The sequence below is a fragment of the Rhinolophus sinicus genome, linkage group LG01 (assembly GCF_036562045.2).
Source record: "Rhinolophus sinicus isolate RSC01 linkage group LG01, ASM3656204v1, whole genome shotgun sequence".
Taxonomy (NCBI): Eukaryota; Metazoa; Chordata; class Mammalia; order Chiroptera; family Rhinolophidae; genus Rhinolophus; species Rhinolophus sinicus.
Genome location: NC_133751.1, coordinates 64,376,982 through 64,382,903, shown reverse-complemented (window position 1 = coordinate 64,382,903; position 5,922 = coordinate 64,376,982). Strand labels below are relative to the sequence as shown.

The 5,922-nt window shown below is 38.1% G+C and overlaps 1 pseudogene; it reads right to left on the bottom strand.

The window, feature by feature from the left end:
• Nucleotides 1-1,852: 1,852 nt before the first annotated feature.
• Nucleotides 1,853-5,181, bottom strand: LOC109448975 (ribose-5-phosphate isomerase; annotated as a pseudogene).
• Between the last annotated feature and the right edge of the window lie 741 nt (nucleotides 5,182-5,922).

The following is a 5,922-nucleotide window of genomic DNA, read 5'->3' as shown; positions in this document are numbered from 1 at the left end:
TCTTGCTTGAATCATTACTTTGTGATTTTCTTAGAGAGATGGGAAATTCCTGTCATAATTTTTGTTATTATCCTTAATTCAACCTTTTCTTTCTATATAAATCATCACATTTGGTATTGTAGACATCCCTTGTTCTCTATAATTGCACACTTCCCTTAAGATGACTAGGACGATAATTCCCATTCGTATAGATTTCTGACATATTTTAAAATATACCAGTCACTCAATGTAGTTCAGTTCAATCTTTGAGTTTCACTGGGAGCTACATCTAGCAGGTAAACTTGGAGAGGTGGGGCTATTGAAAGATAGTTTTTATTTTGTTACTATTTGATGAGTTTCCACTGGATTTCCTCCCCCACCCACCCCAAACACACACACACACACACACACACACCCTACTCTGTAGAGTTATCTGTGTTTTAAAATGACTACAGAGAGGCAATATGGTAAAATCGAAAAGAAAACAAGAATAAATAAACTAAAATTAAACCACAAGAACTGGAATCAGTTCAAATCCTCCCCACCACTTTCTGGTTATATTTCTTATCTGTAGTTTTCTCATCTGCAAGATAGGGCTGATAGTGTCCATACCCCAAGGTAGTTGTAAGGGTACAGTGGGTTAATACATGTAAGGGAACGAGTTTGGGGCCTTGGAAAATAGCAACCATTCACTGTACAAGATAGTTTCTTTTGCCCTGTCCAGGTGGCACGCCTGGCCTATGAGTAGTATAGCTACCAGTGAGAAGCAATTAAATTTAATTGGTTGGGGGGCAATCCACAAAGATTAGCAAGGAGATGGCACTTGAACTAAGGTTGAAGAATGAGTGAGTATTTTTGAGGTTGAGATGGGAGCAAAAGACTTCCAGTCTAAAGCAATAACATAAACAAAAGCTGGTAAGTCGGACTAGTGGTGATATTCCAGGCAAGAAAGGATGAGAACCTGGATAGGACAACGGCAGTGACAATAAGAATGGGAAAGGGGGTGCGGGGAACAATTTCAGAGTTTAAACAAATGCAAAATAGGACATACTGCAGAGAACAGCAACATGTAAACAGTGACGTCTGTGGGATACTTCAGCTGTTAAATAAACATATTTGTTTATGAAAGCCTTTCTTTCCAAATAACTCCTTCCATTTTCTAATTAGTTGGCTTATTGTCTAAATATTTTTCATGGACTAGAAGACCCCAAATTTTAATAATAGAATTGATTATTGCTTCCTGTTTCATCTTCCTCTTTGCTTTTTAAAAAATTTTCTTTATGCGTTTCAAATCACATTGACCTTTTATAACTACTATTGTATTATAACTTTATTTTATTTAGGAACCAACTTGTTCTTATCTTGTAATATTATCACTTACCAGATTTCTCAGGAGGACCATAAATCTGATTCAATTTCTTCCCAGATGTACTAGTTTACATTCTCCCAGTTTAATCTCATTTTGATTTAAGTCCATATTTGTAACCTTTTCAAGTTCCAGATAAGTAGTTTCTAAGTCATTAGCCATGTTTACAACATTGCCTAATATAGCATCATTTCAAAAAATATTAATGTGCTGCTTACTCCTGCAAATATTAATTGAAGAGTTGAAAAAAAGAAGTGAAAGTAGTATCTTGTCCCATAACATCCAGGATGGCCTCTGTCCCCTATGCAATTTATCAAGTTCTTTTTTTTTAAAAGTAAACATATATATGTTCATATTTCTCTTTTTTTTTAAAAAAAAAAAAGGCATTTAATAACAATACTTCAGAAGACTGGATTTAACTCCCCAACACCCCAAGCCTGCCCGCTGTCCACTTGGCAAAAATACATCAAAGCAAAGGCTCCTGGAGTGGCATAGCCACCTCTGCTGTGGGGGGGGACTGGAGGTGAACACACTCCACTCCTGTAGGGTCAGTAGAAAGGCTTCTCCCTCATGGTCCCTGAGCGTCCTGCCTCCCAAGGCAGATTCTCTCAGCCATATTGATGACTAGGCTTGTGTCCCTCACACCTGGCACCATTTTGACATCTGTGTTCACTTCACTCCATTTGTGCACCCGGTCAAACTTCCAGTCCAGGATAAAATTCCCATTAGCTGTCACCACAGGACCTGCCTATTGACAGCCATTTGAAGTTCAATCACGCCCCCAAACTTCTCAGTCACTGCGCAGCTCACTGGGTCATAAGCCATTGGGATGACCTCGATGGGAATTCCCTTGTGCCACCGATCCCCAAGGTTCTTTGAATCATTCCTGAAATCACAATGAAGCTATTTGCAGAGCCAGCCGCAATCTTCTCCCAGATCAGGCTGTCTCCTCCACCCTTGATGAAACGGAGATCAGCATCCACTGCATCAGCTCCATCCACGGCGAGGTCAACCTCTGGGTGTTGGCCAAGGTCACTGAGAGATAAACCATTCTGCAGCATGAGCTGAGGGGCCTGGAAAGAAGTGGGAATACAGGTGAGGTTCAGATTCTCTTGTTTCACTCTTTCAGCTATTCGCTGCACAGCATGGACAATTGGAGATTCACTTCCAATACCCAGAACTTGGTCATTCCTCATGTGGTTCTCCACTGCCCCACAGCCCGCCAGCTTCTTGCTTCCTTGGCCTTGGACATCATGAGGGGGGTGGGAAGATGCAGTTGGCTTTCCTGTCGCTGGTGTTTGTTCGGCCAGTGCGCTGCAGCTGGTGCGAAAGGCGGCTCCCGAACTGCTTCCACCTCTGCAGCCCCCCATCCGTTCCCACGTAGGCCAGAGGCCACACCCGTCGCCCACCCAGGCAATAGGGCCAGGACCCACTGATAGAGGGTGCTGAAGGTCCCAGGGCACTGCCTATCAAGTTCATTAGTCTACTCTTTCGTGGATAACTTTTATTATTTATGACTTTGTGTTATCCAATCTCATTTAAACTACTTTCCAAGAAAAATGAAATAAAATGTGGTTTATATTGATTTAAAAATAAGGTTTCTAATTTTTTTTTCTTTCTATTTGTAAGTTCTATTAGAAAAACAGTCCTTTAAAATTGTTTTCTGTCTTTTTTCTTTATTGGTCCATGTAGATGTTTCAAACTGACATGCAGAAGGAGTGTATCCAGGAGAAGACCAGCTTTCTGACCAGGGGACTCACAGAACTGCTTGAACTTGATGCATATAGTCTAGCCCTGTGTCCATTCTTCTTACTGTGTTTATTGTGTTCCCATGTGTCCATTTGTAACTCAGTTGCCCTTTAGATATGTGCATTATTTTTTCTGACATAATTTTTATTAAAAATACATTTTATAGACTGAGACTTTATAATTGTATTAATTGAGTTCAGATATACTAATAAGAAAGTATAATAGATATATGAAAAGATAATTTATAAAAGAGGAATTACAACTAGTTGACAAACAAAGGAAAAGGAATCAAGTTTTAAAAACTGTTTCTCAGTTAATAAAAAGGAATATTTTTAGTGACAATATTTATTACTGGGAAGATCCATAGGTGCTGGTATACTCACACATTAGATTTGACTATAGAAACGAGAACAACTGTTTTGTAAATAACTTGGCACTCTGCATGAAAATTTGTTGGGGAAAAAATGTCATATCTTTTGTCAGTGTCTTACTTCTGGGACCCTAACCTAAGAATATAATATGAAAAAAAATCTGCAAGGAACCTATCAATGATGGCTTTATAGCAGTGAAAATGCTAAAACTACCTGAATGTCCAACAATAAGGGAATGAATATTTAAATTATAAAACATCCACTGAAAGAACTTATATAAAATTTATTAAAATTGATGTCAATGAAGACTATAAACATGGGAAAATGTTAAGTTAAAAATATAGTTTAAGGACACAGAACGGCAGGTTTAGTGTTAAAATATTATCACAAAAATATAAAAAGAAAAATCTGCTTACGTAATAAAATTTTGAAACAAATAATAAAAAATGTTAAAGTCATTTTGCAGGTTTGAGAATGGGGGTTTCCTTTGCTGCTGGTTTCCCCCTCCCTATTTTCTACTTTTCTTTAATCATGTTTATGTTTTATAGCAAGAAAATTTAAAGTTGATGAATATTTATTAGGCATTTACTATGTGTTAGGCACTGTGCTATTTAGGTTTTGGAAATGTAGAAGTAAAGAAGACAGATATGGCCCCTGTTCTCACAGACCATGGCTCAAGAAACTTTGGATACTTGGAGTCATTCTTGACTCAACTCTCCCTCTCTTCCATCATACCTCACAACTGATCCATCAGGAAATGCTGTTTGACCTTAATTTCAAAATAATAATTAAAATCCAGCCATTCTCCAGTATCCTCACTGTAACATCCTAATCCAAGTCGCCGTCTTCTGCCTGTGTTACTATTACAGCCTTCTGATGGACAAAATAATGCCTCCCTCCTCCACGTCCTAATCCCCAGAACCTGTGACTATGCAAAAGGGACTTTGCAGATAAGATTAAGTTAAGAATTTTGAGACAGCGATATCCTGAATTGTCCAGCGGGCCCAATGTGATAACAACAGTACTTTAATGGGGAGGCAGGAGGGCCAGAGTCAAAGATGATACAATGAAGAAAGCAGAGGTCAAAGTGATGCAATTTTTGGAAGGAAGCCGCAAGCAGAGAAGTGGGAGCAGTGTCTGGAAGCTGTACAGCACAAAAGAACAGATTCTCCCCTAGAGCCTCCAGATGAAATGCAGTCCCGCTGATGCCTTGATTCCAGCCCTGAGACCCATTTCAGATTTTTGAACTCCAGGATAGTAATATAATAAATCTGTGCTATTTTAAGCCACCATCTTTGTGGCAATTTGTTATAGTAGCAATAGGAAACTAATACTAACCTCCTAATAGGTTTCCTTACTCTTATCCAGCTTCTCTACACCCTGTTCTCAATCTAACATCTGCAGTAATCTTGCTAATGACAAAGTAATGTTACCCTGCTGCTTTCCATTTCACTCAGAAGAAAAACCAAAGTCCTTACAATGAACTACAAGGTCTCACATGATAGATCTCCTATTCTGTTTTACCCCATTTCTTAATATTCTCACTTCCCAGATTCTGTTCCAGTCAGACTGGCCTCCTTGGTATTCATCAAGATCCAGGGATACTTCTGCCACAAAACCCTTGCACAGGTAGCTTTCTCTACCTAGAATATCTTGTCCCCAAACGCTCACAAAACTATTCCTGCTGTTCTCCTCAGGCCTTTGTTCAAATGTCATCCATCAATAAAAGGTACGTCAGCCCTGGTATTTAATGAAGCAATCTGAACCTTTATTCCCCGTACTCCACTCTTGCTCTATTTTTATTTTTATTTACAGCACATGTATCACCTTGTGACATAGCATATGATTTATTTTATTGTGTTTCCTATTTATTTGCTACCTACTCCCCCCCACACACACACACACATCAATATACACGAACATAAGCTCTCCAAGAACAGGGATTTAGTCTGTTTCATTTTCTGATATACCCCAAGTGCCTAAAATAATATCCAGCACATGATAAGTGCTCAATTAATATTTACAAGATAAATAATTTTTAAAATTAGTGCCTTTTAATTTTCTCAAATGAAATTTTTAAGCAATTTTAATTCTTTATTAATTTATTCAAATCACTAAGAAAAACAGTAAGTTCATAATAGGAAAATGGCAGATTTACAATTTACAAGGGAAGATAATAGAACTAATTAACAAACACTTGGGCAAAAATTCAAATTCTTAAAATGTTAGTAGGGTACTTCTTTTGCTTATTAAAGTCTATATGCAATAAAAAGTTATTGAGGATATTTTAAAGCCTGTGATGGTTTTGAGTTTCTGACAAATTGTTCAAGTTTTATATGGCAATATTGAGCCTTATTCATGCTCTGTGGAACTCCTGGCTAGACAGTTATTGTATTGTTTTCTCCGTCTTGGGTTTTACAGCTTTAGGGTAAGGGTTCTAGCTCCTTCTCTGATACA